Raw genomic sequence first — 13,482 nt, 5'->3', positions numbered from 1 at the left:
GGAAAGAAGACGAGTCTTTATTTTCCTTCCAGCAGGCTTAGTTTCTTTCCTCTGGCTATCAGTTGAGGAGATCCCCTCCAGAAAAAGGCGCTGGAAACAGAAACCCTTTCTTCCAAACCCACAGGGTGGAGCTGCCGGTGCCCCACGCCGCTACACTTGATCTTTGTGGGCGCTGAGGCCACTTGTGCCGGCAGGAGGACAAGCAGACTCAGTGCTCCCGCCCTGCCACCCCACAGCCCATCCCATGGCCGGCAAGGTCCCTGCCTGCTAGCCCGGCTCTGCAGCAGCAGGGACCCAGCCCCACGCAGGGGGACAACAGGGGTTTGCCTCCAAACCACCTGACTTTTATTTTGTAATTTATTCATTAATTCCACCAACTTGGGGGGAAAGGTGGTCGAGGTATTTTCTTCAACCACCCAGAGCCACAAGTGGGATGGAAGGGGGCAGGCGGCAAGAGGTCAGGCGCTGCAAACCCCAGAAATCTGCAAGCCCCGAAGCAGCCACAACAGCGACAATGGCTACAAAAACCCCGTTCTTGAGGCACAAACGAAATCCTCAGGCGGTTACACTGTAAAAACACCTTCTGTCTCCCCTTGTAAAGAGTCACAGTCAAGACTCATCAAAGCCATTTAAAAAGCATCTGGCAAAAAGTTCCCAAACATTAAAAATGGCTCTCTTTATTTTGGCATGTCAAGATTCACAGCATGTAGCGGTCTGTACCAGCAAGAAAGGAGGGATGGGCCAACACATCCTGGTAAAATGGGAAAGGATACAAATCTTGGCTCCCCATGCAAACTGAACCAGAACTGAACTATGTCTGAGTGATGAAAAAAAATCTTATGGGATTTCCAGCTCGTTTCTGCAGGCTCGAGATCAGATTCTGAACTACTGTGTTTATTCAAAAGCAAACCAGACCTTTGAATATTTGGAGGACTATTCACTGCTGAGCCGCGTTGTTCTTGGATGTCAAAAGCACGGGAAGTTCTCATATTTTTTAATAGAGAAGAGGGATAAAGTGGCGGGGGGGGGGGAGAAGGAAGAGTGCCTTTTTGTTGCTACAACATAAATAGTATATTGCATAAAGCCGCCTGCATGCTTCCCTGTGTGGTCAACAGAACAGGGAACATACTTCAGGCTTGTTTTCCAAAACCCTGTATGACAAACTTGCACCCAGAGGCCAATGAAATAAAGCCCCTGACTGCGGACATCTCACCACGCACCATCGGGCGCTCGCTGCTGTTGGGTGAACGGAGGAAGCAAAACATCGGGACAGCCCAAGACATGGGAAACGAATGCCGTAAATCACATCTCTGCACTTCAAGCCTATGGCACAACCTAATTTAGAGTAGCTGCTAAAAAACTTAATTTTAAGAGATTCTGGTAAAGCAAAAATAGGCGAGGTTCAGATGGAGGCGACAAAAATGATTAGAGGCCTCGGCAGATACGAGAAAAGATTGATAAGGGTGGGAGTGTTTAGTTTAGCAAGAGATGAGTAAGAGGGGAGATGATAAAAGTACACAAATTGTGACTCGGCCTGAGAAGGTACATCTGGCGCTATTTGCCATTTCTCATAACGCAAGAGAAAGGGGACACTGAATGAAGTCAGGAAGCAACAACAACCAAAAAAAGATTAAAGCCGATAAAGGGATTTTTTTCTTTCTTTCTTTCTTAAGACACAACTCATAATTACTCTCTGGAACTTACTGTCACAAGATATCACCAGTGCCGAGAGCATGGGGAAGACACAAAGAAAGGATTAGACACTTACACAGATAGTAATGAGAGCATTTACAGCTACCTTTGGAAAGATAAAAATATACATCAGGGTACAAATGTTTATGCTTCAGGGCACGAGACAACCTTTAATCACTGGAGGCTAGGAGGAAACTTTCCCCCATGGACAGGTCATCTAACTGTCCTTCACGGGCTTCTGCCCAAGGATTACAGCCAGGGCTGGAGAGACCCCCGTGTCCGATGGCATGCAACCGCTCCTGCCCCCTCTGCCTTCTCGGGCACCTCCATCCCACACCGCTGACCCCACACCCAGTCCCCCAGCCCATCCCGAGCCCTCTCGACCGTGGGGCAGCCGCCGGGCACCGGGTGGCTGGCCACATCCCCCAGCCCAGCCCCTGCCCACGTCACCTGGCCCCAAGCCGCTCATTTCCTCTTTCTTCTTTGCATCACATTTGAGTTTCAGGTCCTTATTTCGCCAGCCCTTCCTCTCCCTGGTATTTTGACTGCCATTTTTTCCTCCCTCAAAACTAAACCCACAACTTCAGCCCCTGCCACCCATTTGGGCTCCCCACCGAGCGCTGACCCCCCGGAGCTGGCGGGCGAAGCATCCACCTCCTCCTCCCCGGATCCACCAGCGATGCGCATACTTGAACGCAACTTCAAGATGTCAGGCAAATTTTCCCTTTTTTGATCTGATGCCATTCCACAGAGGGAACCTACATCCCCAAGGAGGAGGACGACCCTCCTGCCGATACGGCACCTGCGGGGCAGCGGCAGTCAGGTGCTATTACGGACCGCGGAGCTCATCAACGCGCTGGAACTGACATGCGATTCGGGGAGACAAAGAGAGATTCTGAAAGCAAGTCAGTCTATTAAATTTATACCTACCTGCACAATGTGAAACAAACCACATCTCGGTTTCCTTTCATGTGCATGACAGTCTTAACTTGTTTCTTTTAATCCCATAAAAGCAGCTAAAGCATGCAACATGCTTCCCAGAGATGAGGCAAACCTGTATTTTACTTCCTGACAGTGATTTAGTTTATAGGGTTGGGCTGGCTTTTTTTTTTTTCCAGGGAAGATAATGAGCATTGTCCTAAGCTGGTATTACAAAGGAAATACTGCACGCTACATGCTAGACACCTGGCATTTAAAAAAGAATCACATAAATTGACACTGTCTGTAACGGACCAAATACAGCTGCAACCCCTCGCGCTGCACAGATGCCAACGTCGGCGGCAAGAGGATCCCAGCAGCACCCTCCAAGGTTTCCTTCAGAAGTCAGCACCCTGCTACAGATTGGAAGTGCCTCTCATTTAGTCAGTCCTACCCCAAGTCGGACTGGGGAGAGGACCAGGGGTGTGCTGAGGCAGAAATGACTACGTAATAAATTCAGCAAATCCAGAGGGGTGAAGCAGTAATCCATGGAAATGTTCCACACAAGAGGGGGTTTTAAGTGCCTTTAATTCCCAGCTGCAAACCCAAGAAGCTGCCAGAAGGCGGAGACCGCTGAACACAAGGGGTTAATGGCTTTGCTAAAGAAAATTATACACATAATTTCCTTTTATCATAAAACAATACGTTTATTATTTTCTGTATATCTGTTAAAGGGCATGGCCTTCTGAGTGGAAAACAAAACACAGCTCGGTCACATGTTTATTTGCTTCAGCTACTCCCTTTCCCTTCTGATAAATAATCAAACATGCCATCCAGAAAAAACAAAACCAGTGAGCTGGGAAATTTGATGGTCATCAAATAGACTAAGATACCAAGAAAAGCAGCCCACTGTTCCCACAGTGAGTTTTCTGCCCCACACCTACACTAACATCTGAGTAAATAACTTCAGTCACTCTTTCCATTTTCCCCATGCAATTACTCCTACTGTTAAACAAATTGTCCTTAAGGCAGTTGCAAACACCATTTTTTTTTTTCTGCAAAGTAGAACAACTTCTGAACATTAAAAAGCCAGACTAGCAATATATTTTAAAAATATGTTTGTTGTACTTGCGGTTTGGCTGAACACACAGCTTGATTTCTCTCTCTCTCTCTTCTCTAGGAAGATGGGGCTTTACAGTTTTAAATTTTAAAGTGTATTTGGATCTCGGAGAGGCAGGAAAAGCCTCGAGGAGGATGGGTTTTCTCCATAGGGCAGGCAGCATATTTTCCACTTTCTCTTATGTTTTACACTACATAAGCACCATGAATGCTTACCTCAGAAAAGTTACCTGCTATTTCAGTGGACATTTGGAGGGGGAGAAACAACCGAGAAATATCAAGTAGGTTTTTTAAGTCACTTAAACAGAGAGGGAAAAATCCAGCATACATGTTGCAACATGGATTACCCAGAGGACCTGCGCTATCTTCCAACAACCCCTGAAGACCATTCATACAACAATCATTAATACTGAAAAACTGCAGAGAAAATCCCTCACGTGAGAAGTTAACAACCATTACCCCGCGTGAGCACGCTTTCCCTTTCCTTTTGTAGTACCACAGGTCTAAACAATAGTAATATGAATGAGATAATAGCCGTGCTTGTCTCAGCAGCCTGATTTTTATTAGCATGAAATTGGTACAAATATTAGCGAGGCTGCTTTGCAAGCGGTGCCAGAGCCACGATGCAAACAATTTGCAGAAAACAAAAAGCGACTCGGCGGGCTTGCACCTCTCTCTTTTGCTGCCCAGAACAGCAGCCACGTTTCCTTTTTTTTTTTTTTTTGGGGGGGGGGGGGGGGGGGGGTTGAATTAATTTTTTTTTTGCCACTTATGCGAGTGTGAGAAGCTGCAGCACCCAGCGAGCAGCGGGGACGGTGACACATGGCCGCTCCCGCTCCAGAGGGACGTCGCAAGGCGACGGGCACCCCAAAAGAGGACTTACTCCTCGCCATGGTTCTCCGAAGCTGTGCCAGAAGACCCACCCTCGTTGTCAACACCGCAGTAAACAACCTGAACCGGCTTCTTTTGCTTTAAACCTAAGCAATTCCCCTCTCCTGCGCTGCCAAGCTGCCCGCGCAAGGCAGCAAGTTAAAAGTTCAGCCCTGCCTGCACGCTCCTGTTCTCTCAGCGCTCGCAGAGAAAATGAAGAGTTTAACAGAGTAAGCTCTTACTGTCTGCCTTCAGATTTCCGTCTTCGCGCTGGAGATGTGTTTCTGGCTGTTTCTGTGAAGCGGGGGCTGGAGAATGGTAAAAAGATGTTTGAATAAACAGGAAGTGCCGTGCAGCCGGAGCGCAGGCTGGAGGGAGACGGCGCTGGAGCACTGCCCTTCGCCGGCAGCCACCGGGTCTCTGCCTCCACAGTAGCAACCTCTGCTTTTACTAAATGACAAAGAAACCGCAAAGCATTCCTTCCCTAATTCTTCCCTTGCCGAAGTGGCGAGATCGGCTGGAGCTCGCAGGTAATCTCCAAGTTGGGTTTAGCACTACGCCAGGCGCAAAAATCTAGCAATTCTGTGTTATTAAGGTCCCCGTCTGTAAGCAGGACCATGCAGAACTAATTATGTCCCCAACTAGACCAAAGAGCAGCAAAAAGCACACCTCGCTTCTGCACCTAGGCAAATTCGTATTTGCACATAAGTTCAGCCAAGCTTGACTTTCCTACCCTCTACAGTGCTGTAAGTCCCTCTTAAAGCCGGCTTGCGAGGCTGGCCGGGCTTCAGAGCTATTTTGTCTAACTGCGTGAATTGAAATACAAACAACCACCCAAAAAACGCAACTTGTCTCGGGAGCAGGACTGGCATCCAGCACCTCCGAAAGCCTGCGTTTAGCATTCAGGCAGATGCTTCCCCTTCTTCGCCGTCTCCTTCCCCTCCCTAAAACAAACTACCTATTTAACTCAAGATGACTAACTAACCGTCTCCCCACCCAATTATCAAAGCCCTGTCTTCTGTCATATTGGTGACATGACACAGATATTGTCAAGAAAAAGTAAACTGGGGCTGGCACTCGAAGGCAGCTCGTGAAGAGATGAGCAGTCGAACAGCCATATTCAATAAAAAAAAGAGGAACAGGATTCCTTTAGAAAATGTATTGCTGTTGTGGCAACGTGCTGCTGCCGCTGAAGGGACCGATTTGTTATTTAGCATGTAGTCTTGGACTGTCTGTCATTCCGGGTGCTAATGCTCTGCTAAAATAACTCATTGGGAGCTGTCAGTGGGATGTTTACATAGGCCCCCAATCTTTTCTTCATACAAGGAAATTTTTTACTGGAATTCATCTTCTTTTGATCTCACATTCAAAGCAACAGCAGCTTGATAGACATGCAAGTCTGAAAGCAAATCCAGACGCTGAAGATAAACCGCCAGAGTATGACAGGCAGGAGCATCTAAAGCTTATAAAAATGAAGAGAACAGCATGTCGTCTGAGTATTACAATAGCAGAAATCAAGAGACATATTAGGTGGAACTGATCAGCCACAAAAACAGTTCAAAAGGCAGATCATAGAAACAGAAGACTAAGCTAGGAAAAAAAAAAAAAAATTGGAAAGATTTGCTTTACAGAGGCATCACCTCCTTTCTGAGTACCACAGCGTTTCCGCTCCAGCATGTAAACTTGAGGGGGGAAAAAAAGAGGAGGGCTTGTGCCGTCTTCTACTAACTCAGCAGTTCTTACCTTCAACTCACCAATTAATTTGCCGAGCGTACGTTTCAATTACATGTTATTCAAAGTGAAATAAAAATAGGACACCGTGCCACTTGCGTCTAGCCCAGCCCTCCAAAACACCACAGGGACGGGGAAGCTGCGCCTCTTTGTTAGGAAGCAGGGGAATCGCATCCCCCCCAAGGCACGAGAGGGGCCCTGCCCTCAGCCCCTGCCACCATGGTAGCTTGTGCATCTTTCAAAGGGCTGAGTCTTGGGATGCTCTTGAGCTCTGCCTCTCCCACCGGTGCAGAAATATTAGTTCAGAAGATTATTTTATTTAAATTGAATTACGTGTGCCACGGAATCTGCAGGTACGCACCGAAGACGGCACTTCCCGGGCAACAATTGCTGAAACTTTCTCTAAAAACCCATACATTTTTAATTTTTCTTCCCCAAATAAGCGTCTGATTCTAATTGAAGTCAGCAAATATAATGAAAAAGTAATTCTCAAACAATTTTGTACTTAGAGCTGTTTGTTAACAAACACCGAACGAGCAGCAGTGTTAGGTTAAAGGGCAGCAGGATTCCACATTATAATTTAGCCTGCGGTTATTTCTGATTAAGAACACCCTCCGGGACAGCAAAGCAAGATCTTCTTTTGCAGCAGGCATAGCTTTTAAAATTAGCCTCTTCTCCATAATAAAACCAACAGGAAAACTGTGGATTTAAAACTGTATTAACCAATTTGAAGCGGTGCAATCAGTTTATGTCTCGCTTTCTGCAAAACACCATTCCCTGCCTTAGTCAAGTTACAAATGTAAAAATGCTCCCTGGATTCTGAAACTATTGTAAGAAAGTCACCTTCTGTCATGCTTATGTAGCTATCTAATGTGCTAAAGGCTGATTATTTATCTTTAAACTGTACTAGTTTAATCTTTTAAGGTCACCACTAATCTGCTCCAACCTTTTAAAAAATAGCAGCTTTCAAGACTTAACTGCTGGAATCACTAAACTCAACGCTGAATGTCATTGTAACGGATACATTAGCCAGAATGAGCACAGTTTTACAATGTAAACACCAAATATAAATCCCCACCTAAATGAGAAGAAAAATATCATCTCCATGCCAGGAGAAATGTCAGTAAATACGAGCAACACCATATTATTTCACACCAGTACCGTTCCAAATCATGCTGCTCCTTCCCTCTCCTCCCCCTCCCTCCCCAGTACAAAACAGGCAAAACTTGGGTATAATTCAAAGGATCATTAGGTGCTTTTTCTTTGTCTTTTCCCTTTCACAGCAGCAACTTTGCATGTCCGCTGCAAAGCCTCATGACCGCATTTGGAAGTCACTGTAAGTCCAAAAAACCCCCCTTACAGGTTATTTGTGTGCGTGTGCTGCACAGTGGCCCTTCTATCGTCGTCTTTTTCCTTTTCCCCTAGACTTCTTCTGGACTTGAATGTCACAGTAGACCTTGAATGTGAAATGGCTTCAAGCTAATTGCTTTAATTGCTTGAAGATGTGCAGGCAGGTGAAACCCGATCCCCTTGGCCATTGTAGAGACCAGGAACAACACAGGAATGTTTACATAGTGGTTTGAGTTTAATAGACAGTAGAGCCGAGTTTCAGACAGCTAGCAAAAACACAGCTAATAGGTGACCTCTTAATGTAGTCCTCCTTTTTAAAAACAAAATACAATTTCATTTTATACAAGGCAATGTCCCTAAATGCCAAGGTTATCTGCTTGACTTTTTGAGTGAGCATGCACTGCGTTGCACCTGACATTTATACCAGAAACTCTATCCTGAATGCATTTCCCTCTACCTTAAAACAAAAAGCACTTTATGTGTCAGTCACCTTACAAACAGATTAGAGCTGGATGGAGTTTCCTAGTAAAGTGCAGTCATTTTAATTTAAAATCGAGTGCTTTTCGCCACTGCCATACTCCTTTTGCCCCAAAAACACATGGCAGGGGATGTAACCTGAACCACTGCATCCCCTCACCTGGGCACTCGCACCCTCCCGCTGGGGACCAGCACAAGCCCTTGGTGGGGTCTTCCAGAAAGGCAAAGTAGGACTTTTAATGACTTTCACTGCTTTTCCAGAGCTTCCAGTACGTTTGCTACACACTGTGAAGATACAGACCGGCTGCGACGTGCTTTTTCAAAGGCGCAGCTTGGTTTCACGAATGGCACAAACTCAGCAGCTCTTCCTCAGGCAAAACTCCTCCTGACTGAGAACTCCAGCATTTGGGGTCACTGAGAATCAGGCTTGCTTTCCAAGAATCATGAGGTAAGTAAAACACACTTGAAACCGGCCAAAGACCGGTGAGCAGGTATAGCACAAGTGGAGAAAATAAAGCAGAAAGAGTGATTTTGGCAGTAGCAGTAGCATGAAGGTATTTACTGTAAGTCTAGTCCAAAAAACAAACACTGAAAACAGGTAATACCTAATACTCACTTTCCTGGCACAGGCGCTTCGAGTTGTGCTGCCAATCTTAAAAACGGCTAAAATCCCTTCCATTGGGCGAATATTAGCAGGGAAGTGACATTTATTACCTCCCAGAGAAACAGGAACAAGTAATTTATATAGCATTTATATAGGACGGAAAAAGGGACGGCAACCTGAGGACCAAGGCTGGAAAAAGCACAAACGCACAGAGGCAGAGAAGGGGAGGCCAAGCCAGCGCGTACTTAGTACCAACGAGAAAGGAAGGCAACCCCCAACCCCACAGCCCCGCAAGTGAAGGGCATCTCCAGTCTGATCTTTGCAATTCTGCTCAGAAAGTTTCAAATTCTCTAGTACCTTACGCTGAAACCACCACCCCCCTGCCCCAGGCAGGAGCAGACACAAGCAGGAGGAAGGCTGCTCCAGCCTCTTCTGGATGCGACCGCGGTTCGCGGGAAGACAACAGACGCTGGTTGCTCTGCTCCACCTTGCCTGTTACTCCCAATCCTCAGAAGCAAATGAGTAACCGATCTTAAATAATACAGAACAAAGGGAACAATAGGAGCTAGAAAGCAAGCCCGGATACTTGGGAACATGCCTCTCTCTGCTGAGAGACAATCTCACCGGCGCAGATGCATGCACCGAGTCGTCCCATGTCCCCCCACATCACCTCCACAAAGCTCAAATTCCAGCAACTACGGGGTTTTAATAGGTGGGGGTTTGGGTACCCCGCAAAAAAAACAGAAAGAAGTTCAGAATGGGGGGGGGGGGGGACACCAAAAAACAAACCCAAACCCAAAACGCTGTCAATTTAAAGATTTAGTATAAACTAGTTCAAGCCTGTGGGAGGAACGCTAAGTGGAAAAAGTAAACACGGTCCCCCCAAGTAGTTCCCCTGGAAGCCGAGCAGGCAGCCAGTGCCTGGTACCGCCGGCTGCCCCGCGCCTGGGGAGGTCAGCCCAGCTATGCTAAACTGACAGGTTCAGTTTACAGCAGGCCAGCACTTTGTTTGGATATACTGGCCTTGCTCACCGCCAGCTTAACAACAGATGGCTAGAAAACTTTCATTATGTTGCAGAGGGTTGAACTGCAAACAATCGGGGAAAACTGTGAAAAGTTTAACTCTCTGCAAGCCGAGCGGGGAAGCGCTCGCCTCGCCAGCTGGCTTCCCGCTCCCGCCCTGGGCATCTGCGCCTTTAAATTAATTAAAGCGGGATGGGATGATTAATCATACCTGGGCACGGTCCTGGGGATGCTTAGAAAAAAGAATTTGTGATTTGACAAGGTCATTTCAATAAAAGTAGCATTCCAGAAGAAAATGGACTTTGACGGATTGCAAAGCCGATTTTAAACCTTCCTCAAGCCTGTGGCTTCAGAAAAGTTGTAGAAAGTTTTGGCAATAATCCCCCAACCAGGGTTTATCAAGAGCTTGTGGATGAGTGTTCTTCCACCTCCAGACATACAGCCTCCGTCCCTCAAATTCCCCCGTCAAACTTCCACACTTGATGGCAAGAGAAGGCCGCCAAATAATCTAGTGCGCAGATCTGAATATGATTTATCCAAATCTGTGTATAATTTAAATATTCATTAAATTGATTCGATTCATCTGCACCCTAATATCTTTTAACGCTCTAAGGCAGGTTATAAATGCACCTTCCGAGGTTTAATTCAATTGACAATCTTATATACATCTCATCACTGGAAACGTATTATTTTATATTCTTCCAGAAATGAACGAATCTGTTTTCCACATTGTATTTTAAAAGCGACTCTTTCCTGTTATTGAAAGAAAATTGTGTTTATTACTCCTTTAGCATAGTGTAAACTCATAAACGTCAACAGAGAGTACAAGGAAAACTGTCAACTAAATATTGTTTCCTTCATGAGCTGCTCTTCCAAGTCAATTACGCCTTTCAACTTCTGGGGCATTGTATGATAAACTGGCAGTAAAAATCATTCACATTAATATACCATGGTGCCTTGCCTGCAAAAGGTAATTAAAGAAGTAAATGACTCATAAGAATAGACATATTAGCTGCAAAATGAAAGGCAACTGAGCTGCCACATGAAAATATGTACCATTAAGATACTGCATTTTCATATTCCTGTAATCAGCTTCAGTAGACTAATGCTTATTTAATCCAGTTCTCTGCTAAGTCCATCAACAACTGTTTTTTGCTGTTTTCTCCTTGACTGAACATTATGTGTGCAGGTTCGGAATAAATACTGCAATAAGATTTTTGCATAGTCAATTGAAGAACAGGTTTTTTATCTTTTAAAAACTATTTTTCTTTCCCACCAAGAGGAATACAGCAGAGACGGATATGAAGAAACCCCCCATTTTCTGGGGTTCTTTCAGCGCCGCTACGCTTTGAGTGAAATATATACCCCGTTCTGGCATTCCCCATTTTGATTCGTGAAACTATTAGCAGGAAAAATAAGCCTAATGACTCCATCTTCCAACTTTCCTATTCTTCATGTAGGAAACCCTTTGCCTTGTTAATGCATGTTTTCATTAGCGTTAGAAAAATGAGGCTGGTTTTTTCTTTCTGAAGTCTTTGAGGCAAGGTGGGGCAAGGAGAGGAGCAGGCACCGCTGGGTGTGCGGAGGCGATGGAGACGCAGGCCGGGGAGCATCGCCCTCCAACGATGCACATCCCGACAACCTGCCCTCCCCAGCCCTGACTTTTGGAAAGCTTCAGATGGCAAAAGACCCAAACTCCAAACCCACAAAAACACCGCCCCTGCATCCCACCCTGGCAGCGGGACCGCCAAGCTCAGCGCCAACGTGCTCCTGAGTTTTGGGGACGGCCTTTGCCGGGAGCTCGCCCTGCCTTCGGGCGATGCGCGACGCAGACCTCAGCCAACCCCTTCTCTGTGGCCATCATATAAATACAAGCCTCTTGGTAAAGGGTGTTGGGTTTAGCTCCCCAAGCTGTGTCCTTCTCGTCCCAAGGGAATGGCAGGGCGAGGGTAAAACTCAGAAGACAAAGTACACTCGTCTCCATCCTCCAAAATAACCCCCTGCAAAATACTGAAACGTTTATAACTCATCCTGTTTGCGAGCAGTAATTAGAATATTCTTTTCATCACAGTAATAGCTCTGTAAGGCCAAGATCCAAACTGCTTTTGACTGTGCAGCTACCACAATTATTTCATTTTCTAAAGTATGGGGTGGAGTTAACGCCAGTACCTCGGCTATCACTATGGTGTGACTGTTGACAAATGCTGGCTTTTCTAAATGGCAGACACTGTGTACGTACCAACCATCCTTTATTTATTGTGCCCGACAGAGGTTTATCCTTGCAAAAAGAGATCTTTCAATACAAATCTGAACACAGTGCTTTGGAACCCGTGGTATATGTTGCTTATTTATCACTATCAGTATGAAATGGTCTAAGACTTCAAATGTAGGATCAATCATTATTTAAATTGTATTATTGCTTCTCCATTTGAGCAGACATCACTTTATACCCACAATTAATGAGCTCTAGTCCTTTTTCTAATTAAGGAACAAAGGTTCTTGTGTGCAGAGTATAGAGTGACACTGTCTAGAGAACACACATTTAAACAGACAAGAGTCCTTCTAATTACCTTAAAATAGGTTTTTTAATATCCAGGAACATAACAGGATCAAGAAATTAGAGCATTTCCAACAGCATTTACAAATAAGTCATTCCAAAACACTGTTAAAAGGTAATAATGCATCCCTAAAAATTAGGGGACTAGTGCCTAACACTTCCATAGTTATGTAATTAACCTTTGTGCATTGATACAGGGAAAATGCAATACAGAAAGTATTTTATATATGTGTATACGTAGAGACAAATAAAAAAAAAAAAAGAGGAGTCGGCTATTAGAGCATAAAATACTTTAGGCTCATGCAGATTAGGATCCAAACACGTAATTAATAAAGTCAGAAAGGTAACCTCGCTTTATCCAGTAATTAGGGCTGTTAGAAATAGGATACCATCTCTTAAAAGTGTTACAAATACACCGCACTACTAAATAACCTGCACTGCTGGGAAAGTATACTTGCTATCAAGGGCAAAGCTGCTATACACTGAGGTAACAGTAAATGACAGACTGTTGTTCAAGTCCATTAGCTGCTATGTGATAGGAGCACATTCACTAGCACACGACCTGTGAAAAATCTTAGATCTCTTTAAATCTTTGAATTGGATTGCTGCATTAATTCTTAAGAACTGCAATCCTTCAACCAAGTCAAATTACCCTCATTAACAGGGGAAAAACTGCCTCTGCAATAAGTTAAAAAAAAAAGATATTTATTACCTATAATCACTTTCACGTACTTCACCTGGAAGTGCGACAAACTGGGACAACTTCAGAGGCTGGCACCAGTTCAGCTGCTGGTGGGGCCGGGACGGAGGGGACGCGTGCGCCGTGCACGCGTAGCCGCCTGTGCGTGTGCGTGCACATCCCTGCGCTGACATAAATGTGTTTCTTGGGGGGAAAAACCTCAATGAATGTTCTAAGAAAAGAAAAATCACTAAGAATAAGCACAGGCAGTGAAGCGATCTGTGTGTGTGCCACTGAAATAACCGCAAAAGAGGAGGGGAAATTCTTCAGTTATTCAAGGCTTGATTAGAACACTACTTCATAATTAGGCATGTTACAAGTATTGTCATCAACCAGAAAATTCATGTACTAACTAAAAGGTCTCAGAAGCTGGCTCAAGCCTTCTATTCATTAACAACATCT

At 45.1% G+C, this 13,482-nt stretch overlaps 1 protein-coding gene across 19 annotated transcripts in view; it reads right to left on the bottom strand.

The window, feature by feature from the left end:
* Window positions 1–13,482, bottom strand: part of FOXP1 (forkhead box P1) — a 390,881-nt gene that overhangs the window by 121,976 nt on the left and 255,423 nt on the right. Inside the window, exon 1 of one of the 19 annotated variants that reach the window (XM_075095669.1) lies at window positions 4,842–4,933. The exons of the other annotated variants lie outside the window; for them this stretch is intronic. The gene's annotated coding sequence lies outside the window, so the exon portion shown is untranslated. Of the gene's footprint in view, window positions 1–4,841; window positions 4,934–13,482 lie in introns of those variants that run through there. 19 annotated transcript variants of the gene reach the window in all.

Source organism: Phalacrocorax aristotelis, chromosome 6 (genome assembly GCF_949628215.1).
Source record: "Phalacrocorax aristotelis chromosome 6, bGulAri2.1, whole genome shotgun sequence".
Taxonomy (NCBI): domain Eukaryota; kingdom Metazoa; phylum Chordata; class Aves; order Suliformes; family Phalacrocoracidae; genus Phalacrocorax; species Phalacrocorax aristotelis.
The sequence above is the reverse complement of the archived record's forward strand: the minus strand, read 5'-3'. Positions and strand labels throughout refer to the sequence as shown.